This window comes from Lynx canadensis, chromosome A1 (genome assembly GCF_007474595.2).
Source record: "Lynx canadensis isolate LIC74 chromosome A1, mLynCan4.pri.v2, whole genome shotgun sequence".
NCBI classification, from domain to species: Eukaryota; Metazoa; Chordata; class Mammalia; order Carnivora; family Felidae; genus Lynx; species Lynx canadensis.
Window position 1 is genome coordinate 8,359,856 of NC_044303.2, and position 25,650 is coordinate 8,385,505.

At 46.7% G+C, this 25,650-nt stretch overlaps 1 protein-coding gene across 4 annotated transcripts in view; it reads left to right on the forward strand.

Moving 5' to 3' along the window:
• MTUS2 (microtubule associated scaffold protein 2) overlaps positions 1-25,650 on the forward strand; it is a 570,271-nt gene that overhangs the window by 150,449 nt on the left and 394,172 nt on the right. Inside the window, exon 1 of one of the 4 annotated variants that reach the window (XM_030308523.2) lies at positions 23,275-23,467. The exons of the other annotated variants lie outside the window; for them this stretch is intronic. The gene's annotated coding sequence lies outside the window, so the exon portion shown is untranslated. Of the gene's footprint in view, positions 1-23,274; positions 23,468-25,650 lie in introns of those variants that run through there. 4 annotated transcript variants of the gene reach the window in all.

Consider the following 25,650-nt stretch of genomic DNA (forward strand, 5'->3'; position numbering starts at 1 on the left):
GTGGGTGGTCGGTGACAGCACCAGGAATGGAGACCTGGGAGGCGTACTTAAAAGTGAGCCACAGAGGGAGGTGTCTGGGCGGCTCAGTCACTTGAGCGTCTGACTTTGGCTCAGGTCATTATCTCACAGCTCGTGGGTTCGAGCCCCGCGTTGGGCTCTCTGCTGTCAGCACAGAGCCAGCTTCTTTGGATCCTCTGAGCCCCCCCCCCCCCCCCCCCCCCCCCCCGCTCCTCTCCTGCTCACGCTCTTTCTCTCTCAAAAATAAAAAACAAACATTAAAAAAAAAATGAGCTCAGATGAAAGCAAAGAAACTTGATGCATTTCTAAAAATTTTGTCCAAGGCTAACAGTCTTTTTAGGAGAAGGGGAGGAAAATCTTAATGACCAGAACTCAAGCAGTTATTATAATCAATAAAGTATTAATGAGTTAAATTGACTCTGAGGAATTAACCTGGAAACATAAACACTGTCTATTCTGTGTTTTGTTTTGAGAGAGTGCAAGTGGGGTATGGGCAGAGAGAGGGGGAGAACGAGAATCCCAAGCAGGCTCTGTGCTGTCGGCATGGAGCCCTACACGTGGCTTGAACCCACAAAATGGGAGATCATGACCTGAGCCGAAACCAAGAGTCAGACGCTTAATGGACTGAGCCACCCGGGTGCCCCTCCATTATGTTGTTTTTTTGTTTGTTTGTTTTTGTTTTTGTTTTTGTTTTTTTAATGGGAGAATATTTTCTTAGTTCCTAACATCTTATATCCAAATTTTTATTGGCAAAATGGCAGCTATCTTTACTTGCTTCCTGTTAAGTGGTTACTCGACAGAACAGAATTTTGTGACTGATAGACATTTATGGACTGTACATGGCTTCACATGAACATTACTCATCATGATGTTGTTTTGCTGTATTATCAGGTAGAGATGAAAACCTTTACTATAATCAAAGCTTACTCCCCTTCACTGGAAGGCAAGCAGGGACAACAATCATTAAAACAGTCCTTTCCTGGTTCAGTTTCTGAGCAGATGAAGGATTTATCTATTTTTTATTCATGGTACATGCAAACATTACACATCCAGAAAGTTATCATCTTTGCCTGCTTACTGTGTTTAGTTTAAAAATACTAATTTACAGGGGCGCCTGGGTGGCTCAGTTGGTTCAGCATCCAACTCTTGATCTCGGCTCGCGTCATGATCTCGTGGTTGGTGAATGTGAGCCCCGCATTGGACTCTGCACTGACAGAACGGAATCTGCTTGGATTCTCTCTCTCCCTCTCTTTCTGCCCCTCCCCTGCTCATGCTCTCACTCTCTCTCAAAATAAATAAGTAAACATTAAATTAAAAAAAAATAGCTTAACATTATTTGTAGGAAGAAATAGTGGGAAGGGGAGCATAAATTATACCTTTGTTTCCTCCTTAAAATATAGAAATAAGATACCTGGGCTTATGTGAATCCTCATGGCATTCTTGTCTGTTTTTAGCAGGCTTGGCTTTCTTACTTTGGAACTTGATGGAGAATTATCACTCTTGGGGCGCCTGGGTGGCTCAGTCGGTTAAGCATCCGACTTTGGCTCGGGTCATGATCTCACGGCTCATGGGTTCGAGTCCCGTGTCAGGTTCTGTGCTGACAGCTCAGAGCCTGGAGCCTACTTTGGACTCTGTGTCTCCCTCTCTCTCTGCTCCTCCCCCACTTATGCTCTGTCTCTTTCTCTCTCAAAAATAAATAAACATTCAAAAAAAATTTTTTTAAAGAATTATCACTCTTATCTAATGGAAATTACTGTGATAGGAAGGTTGTGAATATAGTCTGTTTTAAAATGGAAATTCAGATGTATTGTATGAATGTGTGTCCCGCAAAGTATAATTACTCATGGTCGTATCCTTTTGTTGTAAGATAGCAGCACATCCTCTGGCCCCAGTGACCTAATGGGCTGTGTTCCTGGCTCTACAGCCTTGTTTACCACTGCCCCCCACCCCCCCACCCCATGACTGGCCACATGGACTCTGCACCATCTGCCAAGGTCTTTGCCAGGGACATTAGCAAAGGCTGTTAGGCTCTGACAGCTGAGATCACTGGAGGCCGGCCAGCCAGGGTGGCACTATTCCTGGGATCTACCACCTGATTTCAGTCAATATGACCTTTCCGATGTGACCGCTTTTCCTCTGGGCCGTGGAAGTCAACCTGCTCATCAGTCCATGAATCATTCAGAAAGGTGGCAAGTCCCTTCTCCCCCTGTCCCTCAGAGCTTCTGTAGATGCTGGATCAGACATCACCAAGAGCACCAGTGGGTATGTGGGATGACTCCAGATCCCAGGAATTGAAGGTTTGAAGAAAACTTAATTGAGAGGGCCTTTTTTAGGGAGGTAGCATGACCGACCATAGTTGAAGACTTAAAACCTTTGTTAAGTACTCTAAATTGAGAGGTATGCCTTTCATGGCCAACTGGTTATTCGCTTATATTTATTTTTATAAATTCCACCAGAATATTGCCTAATCCTTTTCCAAAAATCACTATTATAAGCAAGAATTACAGTTGAAAATTAATAGTACTTTTTTGTCCTGAAAACATTACAGCTGGGTGGGAGACGAACACACTAAATTTCTTTAAGGTGTACTGGTTTTTCTAAGAAAACAATCTTTTTAAAAATTTTTTAAAGGAGATTTAGTTCTATTACCTTGAGGACAAGATTCAGAAATAAAACGTCGGAAGTTAAGAGTTTAATTTAGGTGAAACATGTAGTCACCATTAATTAATTTTTTTTTTCTTTGTGGTGATCTTGGGGTCAATCCTGTTGGGTCCAAAGTGATTCCTGGATTCAAAATGCAGGGGCGCCTCAGGGGCTCAGTCGGTTGGGTCAGGTCATGATCTTACGGTTCATGCGTTCCAGCCCCAGGTCGGACTCCGTGCTGACAGCTCAGAGCCTGGAGCCTGCTTCGGATTCTGTGTATCCCTCTTGCTCTGCCCCTCCCCCCGTGCTCTCGCGCGCGCTCTCTCTCTCTCTCTCTCTCTGTCTCTCAAAAATAAATAAGCCTTAAAAAATTAAAAAAAAAAACAAAATGGAAAAGGAATCTGTACGAGTAGCAGGCATGCATAAGGCTTTGAGTTAGTGCCTTAGAAAATGCCCAATTTCCCAAGATCTATGGCATAACGGCCTGGGGATGCGTGTCTTCCAGCGGCCTCGTCAGCAGACGGCTTTTGAACTGGGGGCTTCGATTTTGGCTTCAGCTTTGCAATTCCTGCCTTGATTCTCTTGACCTTATTTTATTCTAGACAGCTGTGGTGACTTATCTCTTGGGATTCATTTTCTTTTTTTTAAATTTTTTTTTTAACGTTTATTTATTTTTGAGACAGAGAGAGACAGAGCATGAACGGGGGAGGGGCAGAGAGAGAGGGAGGCACAGAATCGGAAGCAGGCTCCAGGCTCTGAGCCATCAGCCCAGAGCCCGACGCCGGGGTGGAACTCGCGGACCGCGAGATCGTGACCTGAGCTGAAGTCGGACACTTAACCGACTGAGCCACCCAGGCGCCCCATCTTGGGATTCATTTTCATCCCATAACTATTGTCTTGACTAGTTGACTTGGTCTAGCTCTGGTTTATGAGGTCTCCTCTCTTCCTTCTCTTCTTTGCACTCTCTCCGCTGGGCTGGGGTCACCTGTAGAGTTGTCAGATGGTTTTGACATACTGGACACATGAAAAAGTACCACCCATATGGAAGCATACACATGTATGTCTACAACCCATTTATGTCTGGTTGACACGTATATATACCACACACATATTTAGATGTGTTAGTGGCACCCTATGTCCCACCTTGTATTATTCATTATATTTATAGGTTTTCATCGCATCTGCATTTAAAAAAATTCATTGTGGGAAGTGGAATGGCCCCTCGAAGAGGTGCCTGTGAATTTGTTGTGAATTTGTTGCAGATGTGATTAACGTTCTGCACCTTAAGTTAGGGAGATTATCGAAGCGAGCCCAGGCCAATCACACAAGCCCTTACAAGCAGAGACCTCCCTCTGGATGGAGTCAGAGACGCAGAAGGAGGAGAAATCAGAGATTTAATGCAAGCGAGGGACTGAGTGCCACACGGAAAGGATGACAAGGAATATGGGCACTCGGTAGGAGTAGAGACCAGCCGCCTACTGACAGCCAGCGAGGAAATAGGACTTGAGTCCTGTAACTGCCAGGAATTTAATTTGTCCAATAATCAAGCAAATGAGCTTGGAAGCTGATTCTTCTCCAGGGTTTCTAATAAGGAAATCAACCCTTGACTTAGGCCCTGTGAGACTGTAAGCAGAGGACCCCAATGGGCCGGGCTGTGGTATCCCTGGGCTTCTGTCACTACAGTCCTACAGAACTGTGAGGTAACGAATGTGTGAGTGTGTACGTGTGTGTGTGTGTGTGTGTGTGTGTGTGTGTGTGTGTGTGTGTTCTTAAGTTGCTAAGTTTGTGTGTGTGTGGGGGGATTGTTGTTGTTAAAATAGCCATAGAAAATTAATACATTTGTGCATTAATACGTACTTAAAAATGAGCTCAGGTGTTATCAGACATCAAAAACGTATTGTACTCATCTCTTCATAGAACCTTCATGATGTTAGGAATTGCTTTCATGGTAATATTTAATGAACAAACTGAAACAAATTAGGGAAGTGTTTTTTAGTTTGGAGCAAACTCGTTAGACGGCTTTAAACTGATTCTACTTATCAAGAAGCATTGATACTTCAAAGGAATGGAACGTGGCATCCAGAAGTAAGTTAGGGAGGCGCCCTTTTTCTTTTGTGGGGATGTGTTTAAACTTCAAGCGTATCAGCAGAAGGAACCTTCTCGTGCTTAGTTCAACTACATGATGGATTTTGAAAAGGAAGTAATTTTTAGGTTATTTGAAGCCTTTGGGGGGTATATTCAGCGTTTGACCAGTGAATATACTGATTTTGTGAATATTGGAAATAAATTAATTATAATAAACAGTTCAGGCCATCACACTTAGTAGTTCTCCCAAGGGACATTTTACCCTCTGTCGTTTTTGGTTTTTTCTTCTTTTTCCCTTTTATTTAATGATTTGAACCACTAATACCTTTACACTGTCGTAAGAGTTTAAAGAGATGTTAGAAGCCTTCCTGCCACCCCGGTCTTGTCATTCCCCTCCACGCTGTAGACAGATGGGTCAGTATCTGTGTATATTCCCAGTATCTTTGGGGGAGTTCCTTTAGGCATCTGCAAACAAATACACATGTATATTTCCCATTCTCCTCTATACCCTAAAGGTAGCACACCATACACTCTTTACTTCCTTGTTTTCCTCACGCGAGGGTGCATCCTAGAGCTCTTTCCGTATCAGAACACAGAGGGTTTCCGCATTCTTTTTACAGCTGGGTGGGGGATAGACTCATCATAGTTCGTGTGACCAGCTTTCTATGGACTGCTCCTTGGACTGTTCCTGATGTTCCTTATTTACAATACCGCATGTGCATCTGTAGGGTCAAATCTCAGAAATGAGATTGTTGGGTTGAAGGTAAACGTATTTGTAATTTTGACAGTCCTAATTTGATAGATCATGATGTTGTTATTTAATTTTTTTTTCTTTCAGTCTCTCACGAGGAGTCTCCGAGGAGAATTATTTTCCTATGGCAAGGGTGGGCATTGTAGCTTATCGTCCAAACTTTTAAGAGTGAAAGTGGGTCTATTAATAATCACACTGGGGCAACAGGCATGAGCCAGACCTTGCTGGCAAGCTGGGATGTGTCTTGATTTACTCACAGTGTCACCAACAGAATGTGCCGTGAAACTTTCACATTTTTCTCCAGGGACCTTGAATGCAATTAAAGTTCAAAAATAATCATTTAATGAGGTTAGCCTTTAAAAGTGAAGTTGCCGATGACAGCTGGGCAACAAGGGGAATGTGCTTAATGCCACTGAACTGTGCACTTACATGTGGTTAAAATGGTAAATTTTATGTATGTTTTGCCACAATAAAATAATCCTAAGCAAAAAGAACAAACTACTGTCGCCTGAAATCACGTGGATCTACGTTGAGCACTTACACATAACAAAAGGCAGTTTCAAAAGGCTACATGTTGTATGATTTGATCCATAAGACATTCTGGAAAAGGTGAAACTATAGAAACAGAAAATGGATCAGTGGTTTCTGGGATCTGGGGGGCGTAAGCAGGATGATGGAGCTATTCTCTACCTTAAAAAAAATTTTTTTTAATGTTTATTTAGTTTTGAGAGAGAGACATGGAGTGAGTAGGGGAAGGGCAGAGAGAGAGAGAGAGACAGACAGACAGACAGACAGAATCCGAAGCAGGCTCCAGGCTCTGAGCTGTCAGCACACAGCCCGATGCAGGGCTCGAACTCGTGAACCACGAGATCATGATCTAGCTGAAGTTGGACGCTTAACCGAGCAAGCCACCCAGGCACCCCGCTATTCTCTATCTTGACCGTAGTAGTCATTACATGTATGCTGTATGTTTTTGTTAAAACTGCTGAACTTTATACTCAAAGGGGTACATTTTACTGTATGCAAAGTATACCTTAATAAAAAATGGAAAAAGAAATAGAATTTAAAAAGCAAAGCTGCTCTGTATTGTTTCCCCCGAGCTTTGGGAAAGATGTCCGGCCTGATTTGGCATTCCGTTCTGGGCAAGCGTAGTGTGACCTGAGGGGCATCTGCCACTGGGCCTCCTGCCCAGGGACCACTTGTGTCACTCGGATTTTTCTAGTTGGCGGTGGTCCTGCTGCCTCAAGAAAGTCTGGCTTCGGGAGGATTTGTCCGGCCTGCTCAGGGATCTTGCAGATGGCAATGTTGGGAGTCTGGGGCTGGTCTGGCTACTGGTATCTTTGCAAGGCTCAAGTGGGTACGAACAGATCTCATTCTCTGTGCCACCTGGAAGGAATGAGGAAATCAGAGGACTGCTTCCCGGTGCTCAGCCTCCCCCCGCCCCCCGCCCATCCCATGATCTGAGGATTCTATCTCATTTCTTTTGGGGTAGGGAAAGGATTCTTACACAGCAAATCCATCTAGGCTGTGACAGAGGGTGCCTGTTGATGGTCAGGGAGGCTACTGTGCCCGGGTGAATGTCTGGCCATTTAGATGGGGGAACAGGACATCCCACAGTTGAGTAGAGTCCACGGTAATGAAGACAGTGAAGGCAGATGGAAAAAGGCAGGTTCTGGGGCCCAGGCTAGGGAGCAGATGCCAAAGTCAGAAGAAATCGAATAAAATTCAGAGGAGTGCCTGACATCACTAATCATTAGGGAAATGTGAATCAAACCACAGAGAGATGCGACTTCATGCTCATTACTTAAGGAAAGGAAACAGAAAGGAACAGAAACTAAGGGTTGGCGAGGTTGTGGAGAAGTCGGAATCCTTGTGCACTGTTGGCGAGAATGGAAAATAGTACAACTGCCAGGGAAGACAGTATGGGGGTTGCTCACAAATTGAACAGACCGCCATCTGGTCCAGCAGTTCCACTTCCGGGTTTATACCCAAAAGAATTGAAAGCAGGGACTCAAAGCCAGAACAGTCTTGAGAAAGAAGAACAAAGCTGGGGGTATCACAATCCCATGTTCCTTAAGCAGTAGTAATCAAAACCCTATGGAACTGGCACGGAAATAGACACATAGATCAATGGAACAGAGTAGAGAACCCAGAAATAAGCCCACCCTTGTATGGTCAATTAATCTATGACAAAGAAGACAAGAATATACAATGGGGAAAAGACACTCTATTCCGTAAACAGTGTTGGGAAAACCGGTCAGCTATATTCAAAAGAATGAAATTGGACCACTTTCTTTTACCATACACAAAAGTAAACTCAAAATGGATTAAAGGCCTAAATGGGAGACTTGAAACCAGAAAATTACTAGAAGAAAAGGTAGGCACTACTGTCTTTGACATCAGCCTTAGCAAAATTTTTCAAGATATATCCCCTCAGGCAAGGGAAACAAAGGCAAAAATAAACTATTGGGACTATATCAAAATAGAAAGCTTTTGCACAGCAAAGGAAACCATCAACAAAACAAAAAGACAGGGGCTCCCGGGTGGTTCTGTCCGTTAAGCAACTGCTCTCGATTTTGGCCCAGGTCCTGATGTCATGGTTCGTGAGATTGAGCCATGAGTCAGGCTCTGCGCTGACAGTGTAGAGCCTGCTTGGGATTCTCTCTCTCCTCTCTCACTGCCTGTTCTCTCTCTCTCTCTCTCTCTTTCTCTCTCTCTCGCTCGCTCTCCCTCTCTCAAAAACAAATATTAAAAAACCCAAAAAGACAACCTACTGAATGTGAGAAGCTATATGCAAATGATATATTTGATAAGGGGTTAATATCCCAAATATATAAAGAACTTATACCAATTCAATGCCAAAAAACCCAATCCAATTAAAAATGGGCACATTATAGGGCACCTGGGTGGCTCAGTCAGTTGAATATCTGACTCTTGATTTCGGCTCAGGTCATGATCTCATGCTTTGTGGTATTGGGCCCCATGTCAGGCTGTGCACTGACAATGTGGAGCCTTCTGGGGATTCTCTCTCTCCCTCTTTCCCTGCCCCTCCCCTGGTGTACCCTCTCTCTTAAAATAAATAAACTTAAAAAAGGGGCAGAGGAGCTGAGTAGAGGAAGACTTACACATGGCCAATAGACACATGATTTGTGATGTGGAGCATTTTTTTTTAATCAAGGAGATGAAAATGAAAACCATAAGATAATACTTTAAACCCAAGAGCATGGCTTGAATCAAAAGCACAAGAAACAACAAGTGTTGGTAAGGACATGGAGAAAAAGGAACTCTTGTGCAGTGTTGGTGGGAATGCAAACTGGTGCAGCCACTGTGGAGAACAGTATGGAGGTTCCTCAAAAAATTAAAAATAGAACTACCATAGGATCCCATAATTCCACTTCTGGGTATTTACCCAAAGAAAACAAAACACTCGTTCAAAAAGATACATGCACCCCTATGTTTATTGCAGCATTATTTACAATAGCCAAGATACGGAAGCATATCTTCCTGGGTGTTCATCCACAGATGAATGGATAAAAATGATGCGACACACATCATTTATATAAATACATGTATAATGGAATACTACTTGGCCATAAAAAAGAATGAGATCTTGCCATTTGCAACATGGCTGGACCTAGAGGGTATAATGCTAAGTGAAACAAGTCAGAGAAAGACAAATAGCATACGATTTTGCTTCTCTGTGAAATCTAAACAATAAAACAAACAAAAGCGGAAACAGACTCTTAAATACAGAGCAACAGACTGATGGTTGCCAGAGGGGAGGGTGTTGGAAGGATGGGCAGGATTGGGTTAAGGTGAGTGGGAGACACAGGATTCCAATTATGTAATGACTAAGTCACAAGAAGGAAAGCATGGTATGCTGTGCATCTGTGTGACCATAGGGTGTTGGTCAATGGTACCGTAATTGTGTTGTCTGGCGACCTGTGTTGGCTGCGCTTGTGAAGAGCACAGCATAAAAATGTCTAGACTTGTTGAATCACTGTGTTGTACGCCTGAAACTAATGTAACATTGTCAACTATACATCAGTATCAAAAAGCCGGGATTCAAACAGATACTTGCACACCCACGTTCAGAGCGGTGTTAGTCACAATAACCAGAAGGTGTTATTCACGCTAGCCGAAAGGTGGGTGCTACCCAAGATCCAGATGAAGGGATACACAAAATGTGGCATATCCATACAGTGGAATAGTGCTCAGCTTTGGAAAGGAAGGAGATCCTTCCCTGGATAAACTTGAGGACATTATGCTAAGCGAAATAAAAGCCAGTCGCAAAGATAAGCCAGTATGGTTCCACTTACATGAGAGCCTGGAGTAGTCAAACTCACTGAGATCAAAAGGCTCGCGCTCATCCTGGGCTGTTCCTGCCGCTTGATGTACTTGAGGAGGTGATTGCTGAGGAGTCACGTGAATTTGCTAGATTCTGAATGGTGTCTTCATCCTGCTTAGACAGAAAGGAGGGGGAGATGTTCGGAAGACTGTGTCGGGGAAAGGGCGGGAGTTTGCAGTGAGTTTTGAAATCTTATGTAGTCTCTTGGGGACAATCAGACTGCCCCTAAATGTCTCTCCCTCCCTTTATTTCTTTTTTTTTAGGTTTGTATTTATTTTGAGAGAGAAAGTGAGAAACAGCATGAGTAGGGGAGGGGCAGAGAGAGAGAGAGGGAGAGAGAGAATCTGACAGTGCAGAGCCTGACACAAGGCTTGATCTCATGAACTGTGACATCATGACCTGAACTGAAATCAAAAGTCAGACCCTTAACCAACTGAGCCCCCCAGCCTCTCCCCCTCCCTTTATTTCTAATGGGGAAAATTTGATTTCTTCCTAATGATGAAAAGGGTCTTTATGAGAGTTCTGCATCTGGTTTTGATGAGACCCCACGTATTTGAGCAAATCTTTTGCCTTTTCAGTGCTGCTAACTCTCAGTCCACCAAACATACTCCGTGATGTCCAGTGTTACATGTGGCTTTGCAGCTCACTTCCTGTATTGTATGTAGAAATGCATCATACGTATGAGCTCACTTCCTGTATTGTATGTAGAAATGCATCATACGTATGAGCTCACTTCCTGTATTGTATGTAGAAATGCATCATACGTATGAGCTCACTTCTTGTATTGTATGTAGAAATGCATCATACGTATGTGGGGTACAGTGATGAAAAGTTCCCATGCTGCCTTTGACATCTAATGAAGCTGTATTTGGGTTCTTTCCTGAACCTTGGTGACCTCATTTGTAAAATGGGGATAATATAGGTCCTTAATACTTTCTAGAAAACCCTTGAGGCCAAAAATGTGCAGGAATTTGCACTTTTTCAGGTTTCTGGATTGTGTTTCTACCATACAGAACATGACATTCCAGTAGGGCTTCGGGTAACATCCTGCAATCAAATGCATTAATATTTCCAAAATAAAGCATGTGGACATCCACGCTACATGGGATTTTAAAAACACCATGTATAGCTTCATATCAGCTTAGGTAATGTTTTGCTGTCAAACGATTTGTAAAAACAACCTTTCAGTTCTCAGATCTCTTGGCATTCAGGATTGCGGATAAGGGGTTGTGGACTTTGGTAGTGACTCTGTTGTCTGAAATAATGGAATACGTTCAGATTAGCAAATGCACAGCTTTGGTTTATTTTGGAATGGTTGAGGCATGCCCTGGATTGAGGGGGGATTCCAAAGAGCTGAGGCATATGGCAACCTTTAATAGCTGATACTGATGCCTGCAACCTTAGAATACTGTACTTGAGCGTGAAGAAGGAGAGATTCCCAGATATCAGTGACTAATGTGGTTTCCATTTTTAGACAGGAAAAAAAGCAATCACTTGAATGCATCCTTGAATCTGGCTATACATACAAGCTATGCAAAGTTTTACTTATTTAAAAACGTAATCCAAAGTTATTGCAAAACCACACAACAATGTTATAGGTTTGCTGCGATGGTTGGATATAGAGCACAAAGCACAGTGTGTGGTCCTTAGTAACTCAGTAAACGTTAACTGTGTATTATTTTGTTATATAATAGTAGATGTCAATCAGTCACATGGCTTATTCCTTTGCCAAATAAAATTATTTTTTTATCAAGATTTGCTTATGGTTTAAAATGCTTTCAGCAATGGAGGAAATGATATTTTTGTATTTCTTAAAGCTTATTTTAGACTTTCCCCTCGATTTTAACTCAATGACCTTGGTAATGAGGTAATGAGGGTTAATTTTATGTGTCAACTTGGCTGGGCCTTGGTACCCACATACTTGGTCAAACATTATTATGGGTATTTCAAGGAGGATGTTTTTGGATGAGATTAACATTTAAATTAGTTGACTTTGGGTGAAGCAGATTGCCTTCCCTAATGTGGGTGGGCCTCGTCCAATCAGTTGAAGGTCTGGATAGCCCAAAAGGCTTCCCTCTCTCATTTCCCTCCCTCCCCACCCCTAAGCCCTGGCAAGAAGGAATTCCGTCAGCAGATGGTTTTTGGACTTACGTTGCAACACTGGCCCTTCCCTGGGTCTCTGGCCTGCTGGCCTGTCCTGTAGGTTTTGGACTTGTGAGCCTCCATAATTGCGTGAGCCAATTCATTGAAATCAGTCCACCAGTCTCCCTTGTTCTCCCTCCTCACCCACCCCCATGCATGAGCACGCACCCACACACCCTGTTGTCCTATTGGTTCTGTGTCTCTAGAGATCTCTGAAGAACACACCCTCTCTTAACCTCATTTGGTTTCTAAATTTACGCAATGAGAGGATGGAAAACTACCTCCAAGGTTTTGTTTGACAGCGCGAGAAGATATTTGGATCTGAAGCAGCTGGATTTGGTGTTCGGAAGGTGTCCAAGATGGCTCAGGCCATCAGATGGGAGGCTGGGGCAGGAGAGGGGGTGGGCCTTGGCAGGGGGACGGAGACACTGAGCTCAGCTGACAGCTGGCGATGGCCCGAGGAGAAGCCACGGGGAGGTATCCAGAGGGCACTTGGATTATGGTTATCACAGGAGGACAGTGAGTCACAGAGGGACGTTAACTGACGCAGGCAGGGTCCCTGGTGTGGGAGGAGCTGGGTCGCCAGCCTCAGGCCCCATAGGGGAGCCCGGCAGCTGGGGCCTCCACCCAGTGGATCGTAGTGAGGATGCCATCCTGAGTGTCCTAGAGACCGCACGCCTGCCTCCTTACCAGATGGGAGTAACTGGGACACCATGTCTCCTGAATGTTCACTGTGTCCCCTGCTGAACGTTGGTCACTTTCCTGAGCATAGGCTCTTCGAACAGGACCGGCCTCAAGTGGCCTGAGGTCTGTTCTCGCGCAGCCCGACACTCAGGTGGGAGGTCTGAGCTGCAGAGGCTTATTGTCACCTTGCCCTTTGTCAGTAGTGGCAATAATAGTCTGTGTTCACTGATGTTTGTTCAGTGTGTGTCCCTACAGCGTTCCACTTGTCCCCAGAGAACCACTGGCCCAGGACGCTATTAAATTTAAAATGAACTCACGTTATGTAAAATTAAAAATGTAATTCTTTAGTCACAGTGTCCACGTGTCAGGCGTTCAGTAGACACACGCAGCAAGTGACTTCCAGACGACACAGATGGGGGACATTCCCATCGTCACAGAAAGTTCTATCGGACAGTGATGTTTTCTGCTCTGGGGCTTTGCACACATTCTCTCATGCGTTTTGGAGTGAGAATTATTATCCCCATTTTTTTTTTTTTTTTAAAGATGGGGCTTGAGCTGAATAAGTGGCCCAGAATGACAGCTCCAAAGTGACCGAGCTGGGAACTCAAACCTGGTCTCTCAGACTCCCCTGGAACCCCTGAGTCCGCTGTGTCTGGACTTGTCAGCCTGTGGGTTGTGGTGAGCCCCACGTGTGCAAGGAGTCTTCCCTTGCCCTGGGCCAAGGATGGATGCCTGGATGGAAAGGTAGAGGAGAGGGGAGAGAGTGAGGGGGGAGGACACAGGAGTTCCAGAAGGACACAGGAGCTGAGACTGTCCAGTGCGGCACAGGGAATCACAGTGTCCCTGGGATTGGTGCCATGAGGTCGTTAATCTTCGCCAGGGTGGGCTCAGTGCAGGGGAGAGGAAACAAGCTGGATCTCAGGGCTCTGAGGAGCAAATGCGGGACAAGGGAGAGAGGAGAAAGAGACAGGGGAGCTAGGGAGAGACACGGGGTCAAAGGACACAGGACATTTTTAGGGCTGAGCAGGTCCGACGTGGTTGGTGGACTAAGCTAAGCCTGTCCGTAGGAACCAGGCTAGGAGTAACTTCGAGGGGAGCAGTGGGGATGCTGGTGACCCCGAGACACGTGCCCCGAAGGGGCAGCCATCGCACTGTCCCCGGTGACTTTTGCTGGGAGGCCATGGTGACTTTCTGTTGCCACATTCCGGACATCTGGATTTTTATGTGAAGCGTCCCTAATTATGAGCCTGTAAAAAAATGTCATAACAGGGTTTTTTTTTTCCATAAAAAACATACACCCCACCCATACCACCTTGAAAATGGTCAAGGTGGTAAATTTGATGTGCTGTGTATTTGACGCCCCTCCTCCCCACCACGTCCCTGGGCCATTTTGGCACATAGGCTGGAGTTTGTAACTCATGGGCTAGCGGGATAGGTCGGTGAAGAGCAGGGGCTCTGTCTCTTGGCCGAACAGTAAAATCCTAAAGCCCAGGCCAGGCCCTGAGACAGTTAAGTCAGAGCGTCTGGGGTGGGACTCAGACCATCCATCAGCCATGAGCAGGTGGTTTCTGTGTACAACCGGCGTTAAGAGCCTCTGGCGTAGAGGAGGAAATAATTGGAGGATAAAGACCCCGAATAGACAGGAAGGGGTATCCTCAGAACCCGGGTATAGGGGACCCCCCAGCTTCTAGGACAGCGGGGACAAGAGCGAAGATATGTGCAGAGTACGCATCCGATTTGCAGCACGGGGCTCTTGCTGTAAGAGGACAGAGGCTTCTGTTGTGTCCAGATGGGAGTCGAATCCGTGCTTGGCTTCCCCAGTGGTGAGGTGAGATGACAGACACCCCGTCCAGCCCACCACGTTCGTCTACACCTCGGATGCCGGTTTTGGACACACGTGTTGTAAAGCAGAAGTGTCACAGCTCTTAGTGACACCCTTTTAGGAGTCTCACTATGTCTTTCGGTGTCTATCCCCGCTCCTCTGCGAAAGCAGCTACGAATTCACTTTGGGGAAAACAGAATCAGAGAAAGAGATTTGTGAGCAGAGAGATGAGTCAGGAAAAAGATGAAAGTCTAAACATATAGGGCCACTGACAGAGCTTTTTAACGAATGGACCGAGTCCAAGGTACTTAACCGAATTTGGACAGTTATTTCAAAAAATATATAATTCTCCCTTGAGGTGCAAACACATGAAACGTCCGTTAATTATCGAACATTCAGAGAGGTGCATTAGGTGTCGACAAAGACCTGAGGTGTTCCTCAGAGAAAGCGCTTTTTATTAAAGGGGACTGTGTTTACGTGTACTAAAAATTAGGGAAGGTTTTGGATAATTCGGTGGGGGAGGGGACGGAGTTGCGTTTACCCCCTGGATGGAATGTAGTTTGATAGAAGCTCATGCCTAAAATATTGCTTTAATATGAGAAAGCCCCTTTGCGGCACGAAACTGTCGCTCGCCTGGTAATCAAAAGCAATTGTTTTGCAGAACAGCTTTGCAGTAGTTGGATTCAATTGGACTTGGACCAGATTCCAATCAAAGGATGCAAATGCTTTCTTGTCAACGGTTGCATCGGCTTAGACGCGTCTGCGAGGGAGATTTATATTGATTCCCTGTAATTTAAGATGCTCTGTCGGGCACGCATTATAAAATTCTTAAGGCTGGAGAGCGCGGGGAGCTGGGATTCTGCCGGCTGAGTCGGCTGCTGGTTGGAGAAGGAGTCAGGGAGCCTCAGCAGCGCAGGAAAATCCCTGCTTGATCATCGGGGCCTCCGGGGATGAATTCTCATCTTGCCCAAGACCTAACCGGGGCAAGAAGCTTAAGGAAATGAGGCCGTGACAGTGACACCTTTTCAGAGAAGGGATCAATGTAGGAGGCAGTTTTAGGGAAACGTACGGAGTTCAGGTGTACAGCTAAGAAATTTAAAAAAAAGGGGCGCTTGGGTGGCTCAGTCGGTTGGGCGTCCGACTTCAGCTCAGGTCACGATCTCGTGGTCCGTGAGTTCGAGCCCCGCGTCGGGCTCTGGGCTGATGGCTCAGAGCCTGGAGCCTGCTTCCGATTCTGTGTCTCCCTCTCTCTCTGCCCCTCCCCCGTTCATGCTCTGTCTCTCTCTGTCTCAAAAATAAAAATATTAAAAAAAAAAAATTGACCTCATTAACAGAATCCATACTCAGGTTCCCGCGCCCAGGAAAATACCTTGTAGCAAACTCGAAGAGGTGAATGAGGCTTAGATTTGGCTGTTGGTGATGGGAATGAACGGAGGAAGTCAGGGAATGAGGGTTGGTTCACCTGCTCCAGAGGCCCCTGTTTGGGTGCCCGCAAATGGGGGTCCACCTGTGGGAGGCCTGCTGGGAGGACCAGGATGGGCGGTTGCCGCCTTGTACCTTCTGTTGGGGGCCAGTGTGACGGGGAGGTGGGGCGGGCTGAGGACTGACACTACTCAAGAGGGCTGCCGTGCAGAGTCGCTGGGCCCCCTTTGCCAGGTTGCCTCATTTCCAATGGAAGTCAGAAACCCGGATGACTTACGGAGAATTCCTTAATTTATTAGGCTGGCTGATAATGAGGTCACATCATTATACCGTGAGAACCAAATAAAAATGCCTCTGTAGGGCAGAATTGGCCCCTGGCCTGCATCTCGGCCCCCGCCACTGCCTCTTTACCAGGGGTTTGTGTGGAAGGAGCACACCAGAACCTTCTTCCCCGTGAGGCACTGTGAACTCACTGGGAGACGTCTGGTGGTTTGGGGCATCACTGAGTGATTCATTCGGGTGACATTGGTTGACTAACAAACGTGCTCTGTGCCAGGCGCAAGGTGGGTTGGGGGTCGGGGGCATGGGGCTTCCAGGCAAGGAGATCTTGGAGTTCATTCTGGGGCTTTGGAAGGAGTTGAAATGTTCATGGAGTGATGTGTTTCTATGTGATTAGAGAAAGCCCACGTGGGAGAATGGGGGTGGGGAGGAGGGGCATGATATTGGCAAGTTACATTTTAACTTGAGAGCCGAGGGCTTTATGGTTAGGGTTGTGCTGTGTGAACAAAAGGGAGCCCTTGATAGAGAGGTGACATCACATTCACATATTTAAAAAGAAGCCTCTGGCTGGTGCTGGGCAGAGGAGGGACGTGGGCTGGTGCATCCTCAGCTTAAGGGCTAGATTTAAAGTTTAAAAATCCAAAACTTAAAAACGAAACTAGAGGGGCACCTGGGTGGCTCAGTCGGTTAAGTGTCCGGCTTCAGCTCAAGTCATGATCTCACGGTCCGTGGGTTCGAGCCCCGCGTCGGGCTCTGGGCTGACAGCTCGGAGCCTGGAGCCTGCTTGGGATTCTGTGTCTCCCTCTCTCTCTGTCCCTCCCTTGCTCACACTCTGTCTCTCTCTCTCTCTCTGAAAAATAAACATTAAAAAAAAAACTACAGTAGATTTTGGTTCATTTAAGACCGCGGCTATGTTAACACGTGCAGTGGGGTTCCGTGGGGCTGTGGGTGATGTAGGAGAGGATATACGTGAACTCTGCAGAACCACGTGTGTGAGGACACTTGACTGTGCTGTCCAGCACAAGCAGACAGATGTTTTACCTGACCTCTGAGTGTGTTTTCCCCGGTTTATGTCCTTCCAGGTGGTATATCAGTTATGAAACTCAGCTCTGCCTCTTCTGAGCTCAGATTTTACATTTTGTCTTCCCTCCTTCCTCTTAGTGCAAATGTCCTGGGGTTGGAGGCGGCACCCAGGCAGGAGGGACACCCCTCTGGTCATGGGTCCCGGGTCCAAGCAGTTCCCTCCGACATGCCTCAGAGTCCCTCTGGCCTAGCCACTCTCCTCTCTGTCTTCTGTCCTGGGAACCAGGCATCCTAAGGGCCCAGCCCAGGCCCCATTGAAGCCCTTCCTTCCCAGGCTCTGCTGGCTCAGGGCAGAGCCCAGCCTCCTCCAGGAACCCAACTCTCTCTCCTTCTCAGGCCTTGGAATTGACTTTGGGGAATCCCCCCTGCCTTGTCTGTACTGTAGTTCTCACTGGGGATTGGGGCGGGGGGGGGGGCGGGCTCCTCCTCTGCCTGAAACCTTTTTCCCTCTGTGGGTTTAGGATTTCGAAACAAAAGCTAGGCAGGGAAGCGTCTTACAGGAGGCATCTGCTCTCCTCCTTCTGAGTCACAGACCTCTGCTGAGACGGGCAGTGTAGAGCCAGCGAGCTGCCCTGGGGAAGCAGGCAGAGAAAGGGGAAACAGGAAAGAAATGATTATTTCGACCCATATGTTTTCAGTGGCACATGAATGTAACCGTTGGCTTCAGACCCCAAAGGGAGCAGATATGAGGACTGTGGGAGAGGAGGGAGAGGAGGAGGGGGATTCAGGACCTGCCTGGCTAAGCAGCCTGTGCCAGCAGGTGGGAGGGGAAGGGAGCGGCAGAGGGGGAAGGGGATGGTTTCCACCTGCTGCACCCACACAAGAATGGGGACATTTGGCCTTGGGCACGGGTGCTCCTTAGGAGCATTGGTGTCCTGGGCTGCCGCCCCAGTTAGGAGATCTACCCCCTTCACCCAACCAGGGCTTGTGGGAGGGGGATGCCCAGCCCTGGAGGACGGAGTTTGTAGCTGTGTGCGCTGCCTCTTTGCTTCAGGGTGAGGAGCACGGGTCGTGAGCTCCCACGGGGGGCAGGAGAGGAGAGCAGGCCTTAGCTCAGCCTCCCCCATACACAGGAAGTGATGAAAACTGGACGTTAGCGGCATCGAAAGCTGTAAACAGATTTCACGCCTGTCACATTTCCAGGAAGGTGCTAATGGGTATTTCTTTCATACTTGTATTTTCAGTAGTTCATAGTCACCCGCATAGCTTGGCTCGTCCTGGAACGTTCTAGGACTCTGTCTGGCTGTCACCACCCTTCCCCCTGCCCCATGCCCCTCTGGGCCTCTGGAAGACTCCAGTCCTGGCTGCTTTTATCACACCCCCGTTGCCCCAGGAGAGCACTTACCACACTGTGTGTGAAATGTCAGCGTTACTTGGTTAGTGGCCTCTACTCCCCTTAATGGCTGGAAGCTCCTTGAGAGAGTGGAGTGGGGGGAGGTATCTTGTTTTCCATTTTATTCCCAGTGCCTTGCACAGAGGTGGGTGAGCTCTTTTGCAGTGTCAGGGAGTGGTTTTCTGACAAGGTGGCACTTGAGGAGAGGCCTGAAGGTGACTTTGTCTGCCTGTGTTCTGGGGGCCAGATTCTCTCCCCTCCTCAGAGACCTCACACATTGACGATCTCCTGTTTTCTCCTTGACAGCCTCCCCCGATCAGAATTTCACCATGTGTAGCACTGACCCCTCAGAAGTAAGGAAGGAAGAAAGGAAGGAAAGAGAGAAAATGCAAGAAGTGAAAACCTCCTTGGACCCCTCCCTCCTCCCGGCCATGCCCAGTGAAGAAGTTGTCCTTTCTTGCTTTCTTCCCTTCTCCTTGCATCCCTTGGAGTCTGGCTGGAACTCTGCAGAAACTGCTTTTGTTAGGGCCCCTAACAGTATACTTGATGCTAGAGCCAGTGGAACATTTGGGGGACTTTTTAATTTAGCTTGTGGGCAGAATCTGAGACTGGCGAACGCTCCTCTTACAAACTCTGATTTCCTTTACATACAGTCTACACCACCGGATTCTACTATTTCCCCCTCACCCTCCAGCTGTTCTTCCTCAGTCTCTTTTGTAGACTTCTCTTCCCCTACAAGAGGTCAGCCCTGAGCCCTCTTCTCTTTTCCTTCCAAGGCTCATCCTAGGTGCTTTTTATCTATTTCCGTATATAAATAACCTTCTCCAAACCGAAGACTTCCAAATACACATTTCCAGCCAGTATTTCTCATCACCAGATTCCATATGGCCAATCCCCTTCCAGCGTTTTGGCTTGAACACCTTCTGCACATAGTCTCCCCATGTCACGCCCAGTCCGTCCTGCTGCTGAGTGTCCCGTCAGGCTGCTGAGTGCCGCCATATTGGATACCCGTCCAGTCACGTCAGGACCCAATTTTTGACATTTGGCCTCCTAAATGGCCACGAATCTGCCCTGTCCCCCTTTCCTCTATCCCCATTGTCCTCTGCCGTGCTCCTCCAAATGCCTCCATCCTTCCTGCCCCGCTGTATTCTGTCCCATCTCAGGCTGCAGGAGAACTGCCTTGCTGAAGTGTAGACGTGGCCGTGCCACAGCTCTGCTGAACACCCATCACCAGCTCCCATGGCCGTTAGGGTAGGGTCAGGCCACTTAATGGGGGGACCAGACCCTTGCCCATGTGCACATAGTCATCTCCTCATTTCCTTTTATAGTCCTTGCCCAAGACACTGAATGGGCTTCAATTCCTGGAAAACTCCACTTTCTCACTTTTGAGCCTTTGCCCCAGCTTTTCTTTCTTCCTGGGATACTTGTCATAAGGCTTTTATTCTGAGTGGGATGGAGACCCATTGGAGAGGTTTGAAGAGAGGGATGATGTGACCTAATTTGTATTTTAATTTATTTTACTATGATTTTTTAATGTTTATTTTGAGAGAGAGAGAGAGAGAGAGATATGAATGGGAGAGGGGCAGAGGGAGAGAGAGAGAAAGATGAATGGGAGAGGGGCAGAGGGAGAGAGAGAGAAAGAGAGAGAGAGAGAGAGAGAGAGAGAGAGAGAGAGAGAGAGAGTCTTAAGAAGTCTCTATGCTTAGCATGAAGCCTGACGCAGGGCTCAATGTGAGGCTCAATCTCAGGACCCTGGGATCATGAGTTGAAATCAAGAGTCAGACGCTTAACTGACTGAGTCACCCAGGCGTCCCATCTAATTTGTGCTCTAAAAGTCTCCCTCTGTCTGCATGGTTGAGATTAGAATGTAGGGCGGGATGTTGGAGACCTTGTAGGAAGCTGTTCCAGGGATCTCATTGAGAGAAGTTGGTGGTTTGGGCTGATGGTGGCCTTGGAGGTGGGAAGAGGTGGGCAGATGCTGGGACTGTGTTCGAAAGGATACCTGACAGAACTTGATGTCACAGATGTCTGCAAGTTCTCTGTCCCAAGCCAACTGGATGGATAGACATGCTGTCAGTCAAAATGCAGGCAGACTGTGGGTGAGGCAGATGTGGACAGAGGTGGTGGGATTGGATGGGAAAAGAAGCAGCTTAGTTTTGTGTGTGCTGAATTCGAGATGCATTCAATGCCTCTGTATGTGTGGCAGGCAGAGTAATGGCCCCAACAATGCTTATGTCCAAAGGCGCTTTGTAGATGTGATAAAGTCAAGAATGTTGAGGTGGGAGCCTATCCTGGGTTATGCAGGTGGACCCAGTGCCATCACAAGGGTCCATATAGGAGGGGGCAGGCATGCCAAAGTCAGGAAGGAGCCATGATGACCAGAGCAGGGGTCGAGTGAAGTGATTTCACGATGAAGAAAGGTGCCATGAGCCAAGTCATGTGGGTGGCCTTTGTGCATTTTCCAGAATCCATTTTTCCAGCTTCTAGCTAGAGAAGGCAAGGAAGTAGATTCTCTCCTGGAGTCTCCAGAAGGAGCATACCTCTACTGACACTTTGAATTTTTTTTTAATTTTTATTTATTTCTGAGAGAGAGCGAGCGAGTGAGCATGAGCGGGGGAGGGGCAGACAGCAAGGGAGACGCAGAACCTGAAGCAGACTCCAGGCTCTGAGCTGTCAGCAGAGAGCCCAACATGGGGCTCGAACCCATGAACCGCGAGATATGACCTGAGCTGAAGTCGGGTGCTCAACTGACTGAGTCACCCGGGTGCCCCAGCTCTGCTGACACTTTGATTTTAGATCATAAGACTCTGACCTCTAGAACCACAAGATAATAAATTTGTTTCATTTGTTTCATTTTAAGCCATTAAGCTGTGGTGCTTTGCTTCAGAAGCAACACAAAAGTAATACGGTGGAGATGTGGAGTACGTGGCCTTCTATACGCATCTGGGGCTTGGGAATGCTAGCCTCCCCTGCATTCTGCTCTCGCTCTTCACAAGTCAAACCAACATGCCCTTTTGGCATCCGCAGCTACCCTGAACAGTAAAAACCCAGGAAGAGTTTTTAGCAAGTGTGCTGAATAGATTCCACAAAATAACACAGTGTAAATTTCCTGCCTATTATTGGAGTCTCATGCCCACACCATAGTCCACAGACAATGTACCCATATTTCTTCATACGTAACTTTAATGTCTATAGCAATGTGGTTTCAGATTATAGAAAAATAGGAAAAGTTATATTCTGAAACAGAAATAGAGCTGCAAAGACATAATATTTAAGTCATAGCAGGGAAAGATGCAGAAAAATTGAAGTCAAAGGGAGGCCATTGTATTTGAGCTCATAGTTTAGGGGCAAGAAGGATCTTGTTTAAAAAATTTTTTTTTAAATTTATTTACTTATTTTGAGAGAGGCAGCACGAGTGGAGGAGGAGCAGAGAGAGGAAGAGAAAGAGTCCCAAGCAGGCTCCATGCTGTCAGCACAGAGCCTGACATGGGGCTCGATCTCAGGAACCATGAGATCATGACCTGGACTGAAATCAGGAGTTGGATGCTTACCCAACTGAGACACCCAGGTGCCCCAAGGGGTAAAAGGATCTTTAAACCCTAGTGGTTAATCCTTAACACCATCACTGTAATACAGCATTAGCCCGATGACTGATGTTCATTTAAAATGATCAACCCAGGGGCGCCTGGGTGGCGCAGTCGGTTAAGCGTCCGACTTCAGCCAGGTCACGATCTCGCGGTCCGTGAGTTCGAGCCCCGCGTCAGGCTCTGGGCTGATGGCTCAGAGCCTGGAGCCTGTTTCCGATTCTGTGTCTCCCTCTCTCTGTGGCCCTCCCCCGTTCATGCTCTGTCTCTCTCTGTCCCAAAAATAAATAAACGTTGAAAAAAAAAAATTTAAAAAAAAAAATAAAATAAAATGATCAACCCAAGTCCACGTGGAAATACTAAATTATTTTTGATGTACTACTTTAAGAAAATAGGAAGCCATACAACATATCTTATAAACTGTTAATGTAATTCAGACTGGCTCTTAGATATGATTTCATTGCTAGAAAATTAACTTATGTAGAACCCCTAGTTCCCCAGTGATGCCAGGTAATAGGTATCATTGAACTTTGGCTCTGGATAAATTCACAAACCATTGGTTGACAATTAGGTTCTAATTGTGCATAGATCCTATTGTGAAAGCCTTTCCCTACAGAATTTCAAATAACTAAAAGTAGGGTAAGGGTAGCCCAAAAAGAGCAATCTACTAGAAGTTCACTTCCCAAATTAGACCCAAAGCAACAGCTTTCCTGTAACAATGGATTGGAGAGAGGATTTTTTTTTTAAGTTTATTTATTTATTTTGAGAATGAGACAGAGAAAATCCCAAGCAGAGGAGGGGCAGAGAGAGAGAGAATCCCAAGCAGGTTCCATGCTGTCAGCACAGTGCCCGATGCGGGATTTGGTCTTGCCAATCATGAGATCACGACTTGAGCCTAAATCAAGAGTCAGACGCTTAAAAAAAAAAGTTTTTTTTTCTTTAAATTTCTTCAACAATCATTCTCTGCTTACTGGGTACCCAGCATTTTTTAAAAGCCCTTTGCAGATATTTTCTAATTGAATTCTCATAGCAACTCTGAGTTAAGCACTATCATTGTTCTTCCCATTTTACAGATGACAGAACTGAGGCGCGGAAAGATCAAGTAACTCAGGCTCACCCAGCTGGGCAGTCTAGACCCAAATCTAGAGAGTCTGGCTCCAGAGTCCATGCTCTTAACTTTGCTGTGTGCTGGCCTTACGAGATCTTTTCAACTGTGCTTTTGGATTGCCTGTCTCATACACTTCTGCTCCGCTGCCGTGAATTTCAGCAGAAGGTATTAATGGGATTTGTCTTCAGTGCCGTTTGTGGGTTCAGGTCCCCAACCTTTGCCTGATCTAGGCCAACTGTCTATTCTGCCCCCCGCGTTTCTAGGCTCTAACCCACTTTCTGTAGGACTGCCTCACTTGGTTTCGTTCTTCTGGTTTAAAATTATGCCAGAGTTTCCCATCTCCTACAGAATAAAGGGCTTAACTCCTTAGCACGATATTTGTATCATTCTAGACGCTTGGTTGCGTGCAAGGGACGCCCACTGTGGTAACTCTGAGCAGCACAGGAAGGGCGTGGGGGAAGCCTGGGCGGGGCGGGCAGGGGCCAGTGAGCAGGGGCAGTAGGTGCCCGTGCCCCAAGTGCCATCTCTGATGCTCACAGGTCTGTCTCACATCTGATCTTGCTGCCCCCTCTGTCTTTGTGTATTGTGCTGAGATTCAAAGTCACCGGTGAGAGTGTCCATTTGCCCAAGGTTGCCTCACTTTCCTGGGGGGAGCGGGGATGAGCCTCCTGAATGAGATGGAGATTCCCTGCCTCCACCAAGACGGACGGCATTGAGAATTATGTAAAAATAGGAACCTGGTTTGACTCCCAGCAGCCAGAAACCATGACAGATATCCTGTCGACGGTGTTGCTCAAACATTTTTGTCTGCGATGTGCAAAGGATATATGCATGTGCATACACACATACACACGCTCTTAATTGAAAAAGTATCCAGGAAACAGTACTTTACTCATGGCTATGATAAATTCGTTTCCACTGTCATTTTTTTTAATGTGGGTCATGACTTACTAAATTAATTCCACTTTGAAAACCTTGCCCTACAGTGTTTTCTGTGCAGTATATTCAAAATACTCCCAATGAGTCGCTTTTATGCACGAAATGCTTTATTTATATACCAGACAAACCTTTCTGCAATTCTGGCCTTTAAATGACTGTTTTGTAAAGTAGATCCTAGAAGAATAGCACGTAGTCCTTGGCATCCAAATAAGCAAAAAAGAAGAAAGTATGAATCTGTTGTGTAATGAACACAATGTATCCAATTGTATCATCTGAACACAGAATATCCAATTGCATCATCAGACAGTACCCAATATAATAGTCCAGAATGTTTGTTTACATAGCTATCTAGTAAAGTTTAAGTCCACAACAGTTGTTAGAAAGTAACAGGGTTTTAATTTCTCATGCCCATCAAGCAAGAACGTTCATTTCAGCAAATATGCCTGGGGACTGGCCCTGGATGAGGTCGTTTTCTGGGTGTTTGAAGGGTACAGAGGTGAACTGGGCTGGGATCCTGGTCTCAAGGAGATGAAACTCTAGGAGAGAAGAAAAGACAAGGGTGTAGAAAATAGTTGTACCAGATAGACCTATATGGATCGTGAGAAAGGAGTAAAGGAAATGCGTAGGGTTTCAGAGGAATGGGGGTGTCTGGTTCCTGATAGAGGTCCTGAAGAACAAAGGAGGAGGGGTTCAGAGGGCGGGTTGGGGGGGGGGATTTCCCTGTCACCTGGCCTGCACCCTAGTGCAGCCGATGAGGCCATGGGGATGGCACAGGCTTACAGACTGGAAGGGCCTTTCCGCAGTGAGGATTCCTGTCTTTGTACCTCTTTGTTCCCACTGTTGTCACCTCTGACACGAAGTAGGTGCTCACTGCATATGTAATGAATATAGACAGGGGCACCAGCTCTGGAGCATGATGGCGGAGGGTCCCCTCACAGCCTTGTGTGGACCGAGAGGGGTGCAGGAGCTCTGGGGGAGGGAAGAGTGCCAAGCCCAGCAGTCAGAGGGGAGGGGCTACAGTTCACAAACATGGCTTGGGGGGCAGTGGTTGTCCTTCCCCCCCCATCAGAAATCACAAGTTTTATCTGCGATTCAGCCAAGTTTGATCCAGGGCCTGAGTTACTCGACAGGTCTGGTGAAGGTATCCACAGATGCTGAAAGGCAAGGACCCTGCCCTACCCGGCATCCAGGTCTTGTGAACAAAGCAGGGCGGGGAGGGGCAGGAGGTGGGGCACACACAGCAATCAGGATGCACAACAAGGACAGAAAGGACTAAGTGCCCTGAGCAAGGCACAGCCACAAAATGTAGGCCCGTGGCCTCTGGCCACAACCAAGCAGGGAACTTGGCTTTGGCAATGAGGCATCTTATGGTCCTCATGTTACAGTTGCCACCTTGCTTCTTTCCTAAC